Source organism: Bombina bombina, chromosome 1 (genome assembly GCF_027579735.1).
Source record: "Bombina bombina isolate aBomBom1 chromosome 1, aBomBom1.pri, whole genome shotgun sequence".
Taxonomy (NCBI): domain Eukaryota; kingdom Metazoa; phylum Chordata; class Amphibia; order Anura; family Bombinatoridae; genus Bombina; species Bombina bombina.
The window spans coordinates 1,041,568,629-1,041,583,542 of record NC_069499.1 but is presented as its reverse complement, the minus strand read 5'-3'; the positions used below and the strand labels follow the sequence as shown (position 1 = coordinate 1,041,583,542).

The following is a 14,914-nucleotide window of genomic DNA, read 5'->3' as shown; positions in this document are numbered from 1 at the left end:
CTCTTACCAGAATACACAACAAACAAAGATGAAGTCTGTCTGAAATCCTTTGTTGCTTCTAAATAGAACTTTAACGCACGGACCACATCTAGATTGTGTAATAAGCGTTCCTTCTTTGAAACTGGATTCGGACACAGAGAAGGAACAACAATTTCCTGGTTGATATTCCTGTTGGAAACGACCTTTGGAAGAAAACCAGGCTTGGTATGTAAAACTACCTTATCTGTATGGAATACCAGATAGGGAGAAGTACATTGCAAAGCAGATAATTCAGAAACTCTTCAGAACTTAGATAGTAACTTAATATCTATGGAATGCATGGGTTCAAACGGAACCCCCTGAAGAATTGAAAAAACTAAATTTAGACTCCAAGGAGGAGTCATGGGTCTGTAAACAGGCTTGATTCTAACTAACGCCTGTACAAACGCCTGTACATCTGGCACTGCTGCCAGACGTTTGTGTAGCAAAACAGACAGAGCAGATATCTGTCCTTTTAAGGAACTAGCTGACAAACCTTTATCCAGACCTTCTTGGAGAAAGGAAAGTATCCTAGGGATTTTAATTCTACTCCAAGGGAACCCCTTGGATTCGCACCAACAGATGTATTTTTGCCATATCTTATGGTAAATCTTCCTAGTTATAGGTTTTCTGGCTTGAACCAGAGTATCTATGACTGAATCTGAAAACCCACGCTTAGATAGAATCAAGCGTTCAATTTCCAAGCAGTCAGTTGGAGAGAGACTAGATTTGGATGTTCGAACGGACCTTGTACCAGAAGATCCTGTCTCAAACGTAACTTCCATGGTGGAGCCGATGACATATTCACCAGGTCTGCATACCAAGTCCTGCGTGGCCACGCAGGGGCTATTAGGATCACCGAGGCCTGCTCCTGTTTGATCCTGGCTACAAGCCTGGGAAGGAGAGGAAACGGTGGGAACACATAAGCTAGGTTGAATGACCAAGGCGCCACTAATGCGTCCACCAGTGTCGCCTTGGGGTCCCTGGATCTGGATCCGTATCGAGGAACCTTGGCGTTCTGGCGAGACGCCATCAGGTCCATATCTGGAATGCCCCATAGTTGGGTTAACTGGGCAAAAACCTCCGGGTGGAGTTCCCACTCCCCGGATGAAAAGTCTGCCGACTCAGATAATCCGCCTCCCAGTTGTCCACACCTGGGATGTGAATTGCAGATAGGTGGCAGGAGTGATCCTCCGCCCATTTGATGATCTTGGATACCTCTCTCATCGCTAAGGAACTCTTTGTTCCCCCCTGATGATTGATGTACGCTACAGTCGTCATGTTGTCCGACTGAAACCTTATGAATTTGGCCTTTGCTAGGAGAGGCCACGCCAGGAGCGCATTGAATATCGCTCTCAGTTCTAAAATGTTTATCAGGAGAAGAGACTCTTCTCGAGACCATAGACCTTGAGCTTTCAGAGATTCCCAGACCGCACCCCAGCCTAAGAGACTGGCGTCGGTCGTGACAATGACCCATTCTGGTCTGTGGAAACTCATTCCCTGAGACAGGTGATCGTGAGACAACCACCAGCGGAGAGAATCCCTGGTTACCTGGTCTACTTGAATCTGGGGAGACAAGTCTGCATAGTCCCCATTCCACTGATTGAGCATGCACAGTTGTAATGGTCTTAGATGAATTCGAGCAAAAGGAACTATGTCCATTGCTGCAACCATCAATCCTACTACTTCCATGCACTGAGCTATGGAAGGCTGAGGAATAGAGTGAAGAACTTGACAAGCGTTTAGAAGCTTTAACTTTCTGACCTCTGTCAGGACGATCTTCATTTCTAAAGAATCTATGATTGTTCCCAAAAAGGGAACTCTTGTTGACGGGGACAGGGAACTCTTTTCTACATTCACCTTCCACCCGTGAGACCTGAGAAAGGCTAGAACGATGTCTGTATGAGCCTTTGCTTTGGAAAGAGACAACGCTTGGATTAGAATGTCGTCTAGATAAGGTGCTACAGCAATGCCCCTCGGTCTTAGAACCGCTAGAAGGGACCCTAGCACCTTTGTGAAAATTCTGGGAGCAGTGGCTAAACCGAATGGAAGAGCCATGAACTGGTAATGTTTGTCCAAAAAGGCGAACCTCAGGAACTGATGATGATCTTTGTGGATAGGAATATGCAGGTACAAATCCTTTAAGTCCACGGTAGTCATATATTGACCTTCCTGGATTGTTGGTAAGATTGTCCGAATGGTTTCCATTTTGAATGATGGAACTCTGAGGAATTTGTTCAGGATTTTTAGATCCAGAATTGGCCTGAAAGTTCCCTCTTTTTTGGGAACTACAAACAGATTCGAGTAAAAACCCAGACCTTGTTCCACTGTTGGAACTGGGTTTATCACTCCCATTTTTAATAGGTCTCCTACGCAATGTAAGAATGCCTGTCTCTTTATCTGGTCTGAAGATAAGCAAGACATGTGGAACCTTCCCCTTGGAGGGAGTTCCTTGAACTCTAGAAGATACCCCTGAGAGACTATTTCTAGCGCCCAGGGATCCGGAACGTCTCTTGCCCAAGCCTGAGCGAAGAGAGAAAGTCTGCCCCACACGAGATCCGGTCCCGGTTTGGGGGCTACCCCTTCATGCTGTCTTGGTAGCAGCAGCAGGCTTCTTGACCTGTTTACCCTTATTCCAGCCTTGCCATGGTTTGCATGCTGGTTTAGGCTGGGAAGAGTTGCCTTCTTGTCTGGAGGCCGCAGAGTTAGGATTCGGTCCGTTCCTGAAATTGCGAAAGGAACGAAAACAGAATTTATGTTTACCTGATAAATTTCTTTCTCCAACGGTGTGTCCGGTCCACGGCGTCATCCTTACTTGTGGGATATTCTCCTCCCCAACAGGAAATGGCAAAGAGCCCAGCAAAGCTGGTCACATGATCCCTCCTAGGCTCCGCCTACCCCAGTCATTCGACCGACGTTAAGGAGGAATAATAGCATAGGAGAAACCATATGGTACCGTGGTGACTGTAGTTAAAGAAAATAAATTATCAGACCTGATTAAAAAACCAGGGCGGGCCGTGGACCGGACACACCGTTGGAGAAAGAAATTTATCAGGTAAACATAAATTCTGTTTTCTCCAACATAGGTGTGTCCGGTCCACGGCGTCATCCTTACTTGTGGGAACCAATACCAAAGCTTTAGGACACGGATGAAGGGAGGGAGCAAATCAGGTCACCTAAATGGAAGGCACCACGGCTTGCAAAACCTTTCTCCCAAAAATAGCCTCAGAAGAAGCAAAAGTATCAAACTTGTAAAATTTGGTAAAAGTGTGCAGTGAAGACCAAGTCGCTGCCCTACATATCTGATCAACAGAAGCCTCGTTCTTGAAGGCCCATGTGGAAGCCACAGCCCTAGTGGAATGAGCCGTGATTCTTTCGGGAGGCTGCCGTCCGGCAGTCTCGTAAGCCAATCTGATGATGCTTTTAATCCAAAAAGAGAGAGAGGTAGAAGTTGCTTTTTGACCTCTCCTTTTACCTGAATAAACAACAAACAGGGAAGATGTTTGTCTAAAATCCTTTGTAGCATCTAAATAGAATTTTAGAGCGCGAACAACATCCAAATTGTGCAACAAGCGTTCCTTCTTTGAAACTGGTTTCGGACACAGAGAAGGTACGATAATCTCCTGGTTAATGTTTTTGTTAGAAACAACTTTTGGAAGAAAACCAGGTTTAGTACGTAAAACCACCTTATCTGCATGGAACACCAGATAAGGAGGAGAACACTGCAGAGCAGATAATTCTGAAACTCTTCTAGCAGAAGAAATTGCAACTAAAAACAAAACTTTCCAAGATAATAACTTAATATCAACGGAATGTAAGGGTTCAAACGGAACCCCCTGAAGAACTGAAAGAACTAAATTGAGACTCCAAGGAGGAGTCAAAGGTTTGTAAACAGGCTTGATTCTAACCAGAGCCTGAACAAAGGCTTGAACATCTGGCACAGCTGCCAGTTTTTTGTGAAGTAACACCGACAAGGCAGAAATCTGTCCCTTCAGGGAACTTGCCGATAATCCTTTTTCCAATCCTTCTTGAAGGAAGGATAGAATCCTAGGAATCTTAACCTTGTCCCAAGGGAATCCTTTAGATTCACACCAACAGATATATTTTTTCCAAATTTTATGGTAAATCTTTCTAGTTACAGGCTTTCTGGCCTGAACAAGAGTATCGATAACAGAATCTGAGAAACCTCGCTTCGATAAAATCAAGCGTTCAATCTCCAAGCAGTCAGCTGGAGTGAAACCAGATTCGGATGTTCGAACGGACCCTGAACAAGAAGGTCTCGTCTCAAAGGTAGCTTCCAAGGTGGAGCCGATGACATATTCACCAGATCTGCATACCAAGTCCTGCGTGGCCACGCAGGAGCTATCAAGATCACCGACGCCCTCTCCTGATTGATCCTGGCTACCAGCCTGGGGATGAGAGGAAACGGCGGGAACACATAAGCTAGTTTGAAGGTCCAAGGTGCTACTAGTGCATCCACTAGAGCCGCCTTGGGATCCCTGGATCTGGACCCGTAGCAAGGAACTTTGAAGTTCTGACGAGAGGCCATCAGATCCATGTCTGGAATGCCCCAAAGTTGTGTGACTTGGGCAAAGATTTCCGGATGGAGTTCCCACTCCCCCGGATGCAATGTCTGACGACTCAGAAAATCCGCTTCCCAATTTTCCACTCCCGGGATGTGGATAGCAGACAGGTGGCAGGAGTGAGACTCCGCCCATAGAATGATCTTGGTCACTTCTTCCATCGCTAGGGAACTCCTTGTTCCCCCCTGATGGTTGATATACGCAACAGTCGTCATGTTGTCTGATTGAAACCGTATGAACTTGGTCCTCGCTAGCTGAGGCCAAGCCTTGAGAGCATTGAATATCGCTCTCAGTTCCAGAATATTTATCGGTAGAAGAGATTCTTCCCGAGACCAAAGACCCTGAGCTTTCAGGGATCCCCAGACCGCGCCCCAGCCCATCAGACTGGCGTCGGTCGTGACAATGACCCACTCTGGTCTGTGGAATGTCATCCCTCGTGACAGGTTGTCCAGGGACAGCCACCAACGGAGTGAGTCTCTGGTCCTCTGATTTACTTGTATCTTTGGAGACAAGTCTGTATAGTCCCCATTCCACTGACTGAGCATGCACAGTTGTAACGGTCTTAGATGAATGCGCGCAAAAGGAACTATGTCCATTGCCGCTACCATCAACCCGATCACTTCCATGCACTGAGCTACGGAAGGAAGAGGAACGGAATGAAGTATTCGACAAGAGTCCAGGAGCTTTGTCTTTCTGGCCTCTGTTAGAAAAATCCTCATTTCTGAGGAGTCTATAATTGTTCCCAAGAAGGGAACCCTTGTTGACGGGGATAGAGAACTCTTTTCCACGTTCACTTTCCAGCCGTGCGATCTGAGAAAGGCCAGGACGATGTCCGTGTGAGCCTTTGCTCGAGGGAGGGACGACGCTTGAATTAGAATGTCGTCCAGGTAAGGTACTACTGCAATGCCCCTTGGTCTTAGCACAGCTAGAAGGGACCCTAGTACCTTTGTGAAAATCCTTGGAGCAGTGGCTAATCCGAAAGGAAGCGCCACGAACTGGTAATGTTTGTCCAGGAATGCAAACCTTAGGAACCGATGATGTTCCTTGTGGATAGGAATATGTAGATACGCATCCTTTAAATCCACCGTGGTCATGAATTGACCTTCCTGGATGGAAGGAAGGATAGTTCGAATGGTTTCCATCTTGAAAGATGGGACCTTGAGAAATTTGTTTAAGATCTTGAGATCTAGGATTGGTCTGAATGTTCCCTCTTTTTTGGGAACTATGAACAGATTGGAGTAGAACCCCATCCCTTGTTCTCTCAATGGAACAGGATGAATCACTCCCATTTTTAACAGGTCTTCTACGCACAGTAAGAACGCCTGTCTTTTTATGTGGTCTGAAGACAACTGAGACCTGTGGAACCTTCCCCTTGGGGGAAGTCCCTTGAATTCCAGAAGATAACCCTGGGAGACTATTTCTAGCGCCCAAGGATCCAGAACATCTCTTGCCCAAGCCTGAGCGAAGAGAGAGAGTCTGCCCCCCACCAGATCCGGTCCCGGATCGGGGGCCGATATTTCATGCTGTCTTGGTAGCAGTGGCAGGTTTCTTTGCCTGCTTTCCCTTGTTCCAGCCTTGCATTGGTCTCCAAGCTGGCTTGGCCTGAGAAGTATTACCTTCTTGCTTAGAGGACGTAGCACCTTGGGCTGGTCCGTTTTTACGAAAGGGACGAAAATTAGGTCTATTTTTTGCCTTGAAAGGCCGATCCTGAGGAAGGGCATGGCCCTTACCCCCAGCGATATCAGAGATAATCTCTTTCAAGTCAGGACCAAACAGCGTTTTCCCCTTGAAAGGAATGTTTAGTAGCTTGTTCTTGGAAGACGCATCAGCCGACCAAGATTTCAACCAAAGCGCTCTGCGCGCCACAATAGCAAACCCAGAATTCTTAGCCGCTAACTTAGCCAATTGCAAAGAGGCGTCAAGAGTGAAAGAATTAGCCAATTTGCGAAAAAACATGAAGGAATTGTTCAAAATTCACCAAACTTTCACCACAGTGTCTTAAAGCCTTGAAAATATTGCACACCAAATTTGGAAGCTTTAACCCTTAAAATAACGGAACCGGAGCAGTTTTAAGCTTTAACCCCTTTACAGTCCCTGGTATCTGCTTTGCTGAGACCCAACCAAACCCAAGGGGAATACGATACCAAATGATGCCTTCAGAAGTCTTTTTTAAGTATCAGAGCTCCTCTCACATGCGACTGCATGCCATGCCTCTCAAAAACAAGTGCGCAACACCGGCGCGAAAATGAGACTCTGCCTATGCTTTGGGAAAGCCCCTAAAGAATAAGGTGTCTAAAACAGTGCCTGCCGATATTATTATATCAAAATACCCAGAATAAATGATTCCTCAAGGCTAAATAAGTGTTAATATCAATCGATTTAGCCCAAAAATGTCTACAGTCTAAATAAGCCCTTGTGAAGCCCTTATTTACAATCGTAATAAACATGGCTTACCGGATCCCATAGGGAAAATGACAGCTTCCAGCATTACATCGTCTTGTTAGAATGTGTCATACCTCAAGCAGCAAAGACTGCAAACTGTTCCCCCAACTGAAGTTAATGCTCTCAACAGTCCTGTGTGGAACAGCCATGGATTTTAGTTACGGTTGCTAAAATCATTTTCCTCATACAAACAGAATTCTTCATCTCTTTTCTGTTTCTGAGTAAATAGTACGTACCAGCACTATTTGAAAATAACAAACTCTTGATTGAATAATGAAAAACTACAGTTAAACACTAAAAAACTCTAAGCCATCTCCGTGGAGATGTTGCCTGTACAACGGCAAAGAGAATGACTGGGGTAGGCGGAGCCTAGGAGGGATCATGTGACCAGCTTTGCTGGGCTCTTTGCCATTTCCTGTTGGGGAAGAGAATATCCCACAAGTAAGGATGACGCCGTGGACCGGACACACCTATGTTGGAGAAAATTAGATTTGTTCTTAGCCTTGAAAGGCCTATCCTGTGGAAGGGCATGTCCCTTTCCACCAGTAATGTCCGAAATAATCTCTTTCAATTCCGGCCCGAAAAGGGTCTTACCCTTGAAAGGAATATTAAGCAGTTTATTCTTGGACGACACATCCGCCGACCAGGATTTTAGCCAGAGCGCTCTGCGCGCCACTATTGCAAAACCTGAATTTTTCGCCGCTAACTTAGCCAATTGGAAAGCGGCATCCAAAATAAAGGAATTAGCCAATTTTAGTGCGTGAATTCTGTCCATGACTTCATCATATGGAGTCTCTTTTTGGAGCGATTTTTCTAGTTCCTCTAACCAAAAATACGCTGCGGAGGTGACAGGAATATTGCACGAGATTGGTTGAAGAAGGAAACCTTGTTGAACAAATATCTTTTTTAGCAATCCTTCCAATTTTTTATCCATAGGATCTTTAAAAGCGCAACTGTCCTCAACAGGAATAGTTGTGCGCTTAGCTAATGTTGACACTGCCCCCTCCACCTTAGGAATCGTTTGCCATGCGTCCTTTCTGGGGTCAACCATGGGGAACATTTTCTTGAATATAGGAGGCGGAACAAAAGGTATACCTGGCCTTTCCCACTCCTTAGTCACTATGTCCGCCACCCGCTTGGGTATCGGAAAGGCATCAGCGTGCACTGGGACCTCTAAGAATTTGTCCATCTTGCACAATTTCTCTGGAATTACCAAAGAATCACAGTCATCGAGAGTAGTTAGGACCTCCTTAAGCAGGGCTCGGAGATGTTCTAACTTAAATTTAAATAGTACGACATCAGCCTGCTGAGAAACTTTTCCTGAATCAGAAATTTTCCCCTCAGACAGACCCTCCCTCGCTACCAATTCGGATTGATGTGAGGGTACAACTGATAAATTGTCCTCAGCGCCAGCCTGCTCATCTTCTGTATTTAAAACTGAGCTATTACGCTTTCTAGGGTAGGATAGCAGTTTGGATAACAGATTTGCTATAGAATTATCCATTACTGCTGTCAATTGTTGCATAGTAACAAGCATTGGCGCGCTAGATGTACTAGCCTGCGCGGGCAAAACTGGTGTTGACACAGAAGGAGAGGATGTAGAACTATCCTCACTACCTTCATTAGAAGAATCATCTTGGGCAATCTTATTCAATGTGTCAGGACTGTCCGTACTTTGTTTGGACGCTATGACACAATTTGCACATACATTAACAGGGGGAACCACCTTGGCTTTCATACACACAGAACATAGGTTATCTGAAGGTACAGACATGTTAGACAGACTTTGGCAGGCTAATAATGCAATAAAAGCGTTTTTAAAGAAAAGCGTTACTGTCCCTTTAAATAATAAACAGACACACTTTATTTCTGATATGTTGGAAAACAATGAAGGTAATGTCCGATGTCAAGACTTTAACCCTTAAAATGAGCAAACTGGAGCTATTTGTTTAATTTAACCACTTTAGTACACTACAATCACAGCCACAGCCTTGCTGCGGCTCTTTACCTTCCCTGAGAGTTATTCAGCACTGAAATAAACCTTCCTGAGTCCGTTTTTTGAAGCCACAAGACCCCTCACATGAAGCTGCATGCACTGCCATGGAAGTAAACTGCGCAATTGAGGCGCGAAAACGGGGCCTCCTTCCTCTGCATACCAGAGTGAAGGGGCCTTTCTGAGAGAAATAGTAGTCTAACTAAGTGCCAAGCGAATAAAAACGTTCCCAAAAGTGCTTTTACATACTCAAAAACACTGCCAAACATGAAATAAATCAATCGATTTAGCCCACAATAGTGTCAACCAGTATAGAGCCCAATAATAAGCCTTAATCTGTTATAAGTCTAAGAAAATGGCTTACTTACCCCTTAAGGGAAAATTGACAGTCTTCTAGCATTAACATGTCTTGTTAGAAATATGACTGATCATACCTGAAGCAGATAAGCCTGGTTTCAACAGTCCTGCGTGGGAACAGCAACCGATTTTAGTTACTACTGCTAAAATCATACTCCACTTTTAATAGAAATCTTCTTCATTTTCTGTTGTAGAGTAAATAGTACAAACCAGCACTATTTTAAAATAACAAACTCTTGATAGAAGAAATAAAAAACTACAACTAACACCACATACTCTTTACCATCCCCGTGGAGATGCTACTTGTTCAGAGCGGCAAAGAGAATGACTGGGGGGTGGAGCCAGAGGGGGGGCTATATGGGCGGCTTTTGCTGTGCTCTCTTTGCCATTTCCTGTTGGGGAAGAGAATATTCCCACAAGTAAGGATGAAGCCGTGGACCGGACACACCAATGTTGGAGAAATATTGTCTAGAAAACAAAACACTGCAATACCCTGAGTTATGACAGTGCAGACAAAAGGGTATCCAGGACCTTGTGAAATATTCTGGGATCATTACCCAGACCAATTGGAAGAGCAACAAACAGGAAATTCTAGTCCTGAAAGGCAAACCTAGGAAACTGATGATGTTCCTTGAGAATAAGAACATGAAGCTAAGCATCCCATAAACCAGACATAAACTGACATTGCAAAACAAAAAAGGCAGAAAAGACCAAGTAGTCTCTATTTAGAAAGTAGGAATTCTGAGCCTTTAGATCCAGAACTGGAAGTTCCCTCCTTTAAAAGTACAAAGAAGAGGTTAAACCAAAACCCCATTCCTTGTACCAACAAAGAAACAGGAACAATCACTACCATAACTTCTAGATCGAAAACTGACTAATAAAGGCATGAACCTTCACAGGATTACACAGAACATAGGACAGGAAAAACATTCCCAGGAAGATCTCAATCTGAAACCTATTCAATAATCCTGGGAGACTATATCTAGAGCCCAGGGATCCTGAACAGACTGAAACCAAGCGTCCTGAAAGAAGCTTAACCTGCCCCCTACTAGAGTCTTTGGATCAAGGGCCGCACCTTCATGCAAACTGAGGTATGGGAGTAGATTTCTTGAACTGTTCAGATTTGTTCCAGTTAGAACTTGGCTTCCAGATAAACCAGAGGAACCTGTATCAGAGTGAAGGAATCGGATTTCCCTTTAGAAAGAACTGCCAAAGACATGCTTTAGCATTAAACTTGATGATGACAAAAACAGCATCACAAATGAAAGCACTAGCACATTTAAGCAACTCCAAAGTTTAAAAAAATCTAAGCAGAATAGTCAGAAAACTGCCCACAAATATTATTAAACCAAAAGGAAGAAGCAGTAGCCATATCAGAAATAGATACTGTTGATCTAAAAAGATAACCTGATTGCATAAAAAACCCTCCTATGGAAGGATTCTAACTTCCATAGCAATAGTGGTATGTAAAGTCAGAGAAGACATAGCCCCATCCACTCTAGGGATAGTTTCACAAAATTTAACATAGGAAGCTGGAAAAGCATACATATTTTTAAACATTGCAGAAGGATTAAAATAATGAAAGCCTCTGATATTGGCTGATTGAACTAAGAATTAATAAATCAGGCAACATAAATGCAATGGCCCCCTATATAAAGGGGAACCTCGCATTCAAAGTTCAGTGTGCGGTAGTGACTGCATGAAGAGGACGTCGGGAACGGAGGATGAGAGGATCAAAAGATGGATGAAGACCAGCCGGGTGGAAGATGACATCCCCAGCAGAGCACCGCCATTGCTGAACATAAGAGGAGCACTGCCATGGAGTAGTAGTTGCCCACCTAGGACCCGGATTCAAGTTGGGTGAGTACCATCTTTAAGGTTTAGTGTTAGTTTTTTTGGGTGGGTGTTTTTTTTAAGATAGGGTTTTTTATTTTTGTACTTAGATTCTTTTTTTTCAATAATATTTTTTTTTTAATGCAAAAGAGTTTAATCGCTTTATTGCAATGCCCTACCAAATACCCTTCTCAGGGCAATCTTTTTTTTTTTAGGATATGGATTTTTTTTAGAATAAGACATTTATTTTCTTTCATGGCAAAATAGCTATAATCAATTTAGGACACTGCCCTACCAAATGCCCTTACCAAATGCCCTTCTTAGACTAATCTATTTTTAGTTTAGTATAGTTTATGATAGGATGCTATTTTATATAGTTGTGCTGGGGGTGAGGGTATGTAAGGGGTTAATAGTTTAAGGTAGCGTTACATTTCTATACAATATTTAAATGATATGCATTTTCATGTATATTGCATATTATTTGAATCATCGTATGAAAATTAAACTGATTTTTTTGCGTGTTGTTTTTATGATTTAAAACATAACATATGTAATTGTAAATATACTTATGTTATCAAAGTCACCCAAAAATAAAAAGCAGTTTAATTTCGATACAATAATTAAAGGGACAGTCTACACCAGAATTTTTGTGGTTTTAAAAAATAGATAATCCCTTAATTACCTATTCCTCAGTTTTGCATAACCAACACAGTTATATTAATACACGTTTTACCTCTGTGATTACCTTGTATCTAAGCCTCTGCAGACTGCCCCCTTATTTCAGTTCTTTTGACAGACTTGCATTTTAGACAATCAGTGCTCACTCCTCAGTAAATCCACGTGCATGAGCTCAATGTTATCTATATGAAACACATGAACTAACACCCTCTAGTGGTGAAAAACTGTCAAATGCAGAGGAGGCCTTCAAGGTCTAAGAAATTACTAGGTTAAGCTTTCAATTAAGAATACCAAGAGAACAAAGCAAAATTGGTGATAAAAGTAAATTGGAAATTGTTTAAAATTACATGCCCTACCTTAACCATGAAAGTCTTTTTTTTGGACTGGACTGTCCCTTTAAAATAATATGCATTATACATGAAAATGCATATAACGTAAAAATTGAATAGAAATGTATCGACATAGCATATAGTTATAATAAGGACTTTGTTTTTGTCTTTATTAGTCAGGTATAGCAAAGATATGAAGTAGATGTAGGTATTCTGTGGTAGTTAGATGGGTGTTCCAGGGGAGTAACCTGCATTTTTAGACCAATTCACCAAGCGCCTGCTGGAAGTGACCCTTAGCTAAGATAGATTGACCCCTAGTGGTCAAAATATGGAAATAGAATGAATTGGATATATATCAAAGCGCCAACCGTAGAAGGCAGGGTCTAAATACACTAAAATTACACTAAAAATTGCTTTACAAATGTGTTTCAGTGTTTTGGTATCAACACTATTGAAAGATTGTTATCTTTCATAAATGAGAGTGAAAATTTATACAATGAGACCAGTGTTAGTGGGACCCGATGTTGTATTTAAACAGCTTTTATTAAAAATTGACAAACAATTAGTTAAAAAACAATTAGTTAAAAAACACAATACTCAGGATCTTAAAAACAAATCTCTGCTTGGCAGTACAAAAACAATCTTAATGTCCCTCATGGATCCATGTTAACAATCTAATCCTTATTCCAACCTTTCATTGGAGCTGTACAATCAATTTTGGAGCTTTTAAAGCTTCTACGGTCTGTTAAAAGTTCTTAAATACAGTATACCACAAATAATACCTTTTAAATATTAAGGGTGGCAGACAGAATACAGTTATTTCTCCGGATTGGCTAAATGATATCACCCAAAACCGGACCTAGATACATGTGCGGCAAAATATAATATGACACAAACTCTCAAATACTAAAACCTTGTGATTTTCTAGTGTCTCCTTATAGAATCACGTGACTCCTATAACTATTACAAATGCTCATGTGTTTCCTAAAATATTATACAATGAACAACCTGCTTTGGAATTTCTTCCAAAACCGTGATAAAAAGAATGCTCTTCAAAAAACGCTTGAAAAGAACAAAAACATGTGATGTGGTGAAAAATGTGACAAAAGATATTAGAAAATTATGATGATAGAATAGAAAATATATTAAAAAATTCAAAAAATATATTAAAAAATATCCAAAAATTATATAAAAATCAAAAAATGTATTGCAGTAAAAAACAATCTAGTGATTAATCCTCAGTCCAGTGCTTTTCATAAATACGTGTATAATAAAATATAGAATACAACCAATAAGTCAGTGGAGTGTCAGACTAATCCAATTCAGGATGAGTCAGTGCAGTGAAATATCAAACAGTTAAAAAATAATTTCAAGTATCCTCACGGTCCTATGTGTACAAGGTTTTCAAGACACCCTGGGTCTCTCTTTTCTCAAGAGAGCGGTCCCTCAGCCTTTTCAAGCTTTTGTCCCTCTGCTTGCTTGCTTGCTAGCCCACGGTCCCTGGTTCTATGTATACAAGATCTTCAAGGCACCCTGGGTCCCTTTGCCCTCAAGCGTGCGGTCCCTAAGCCTCTTCAAGCTTTTGTCCCTCTGCTTGCTAGTTCACGGTCCCTCTGCCGAAAAAATATATAATAGTGTAGATTGCTACAATTTGGTAAATAATATGAAATAAACCTTACCAGCCAACGCGTTTCGGTCGAATAATGACCTTTCTCAAGACTGGTTTTCTCTATCTGACAGGGGATTTAAATACCCGGTTTCTTATGACCTTTCTATGATACCGGAAGTGCTTCTTAAGAACCTCCGTATCTTTTGATATTATTTTTTCGCTTTTTTTTCTCTAATTCTCCTATATTTATCCAGTTCCTACTATAGGAGTCAGTGTGGTCCCGGTACTACTCATAACCCCATCTCAATATATCAAATAGTCATTTTACGGCCATTTGTTAACTCGATTTTTTGTCCGTTTGGTGTTTGTATGTCTTTGCTCTAATTGGCTACTTATGGGGGTGTGCGACGAATTGGTTTCCTTATTGGATACTTTCATAAGGGGTATGTTCTAATTCTTCTCTATGATTGGTGTAGTTTCTAGTTTCATTCTGGTTTGTTCTGATGTCGCTACAGGGGAAATACAACCTTTATTTCTCTATACTAGTTTTTATTCTAATATTCCTTAAGATCTCTGCTGTACATATGTGCTACATCCTGGGATATCTGACCTTTGCCGTTATCTACCCAATTTAATCCCTTTTTCTTTAGGTCTCAACTTTACGTCCCTTCTAAGCTTTTACCATAAAATGTATACTTCAATTTCGCCTAGTTGTATATTTCTCACAGCAGAGATAAGTCTTTTACCATATATACATGATTAATAATGGATAATATTTATGTTCTTCTGATTTTTAAGATAAATTAATAAATGATTGTCATTCTAATTAGTGTGTGGTTTATAATGGTTACCATTGTCAGCAGTATATTCAATAACATAGGAGTTAATTTTGGGACAATTAATAACCATATCGTATCGGATGTCCCTAGGATTTAGTTTGGGGTTGTATAATGTTCGATATGGTAGTGGCATAGATATCCTCCAACTAGAGGGGGTCTCTAGGGGGGTCCTCCCGCTAACTCTGCCAGGAATAATTTTTATTTATATTTGATATTGGTCTTAAATTTGATTT

The 14,914-nt window shown here is 41.8% G+C and overlaps 1 protein-coding gene across 1 annotated transcript in view; it reads right to left on the bottom strand.

Moving 5' to 3' along the window:
- Nucleotides 1-14,914, bottom strand: part of LOC128662804 (ubiquinol-cytochrome-c reductase complex assembly factor 1) — a 416,092-nt gene that overhangs the window by 383,671 nt on the left and 17,507 nt on the right. The gene's annotated exons all lie outside the window — the stretch shown is intronic.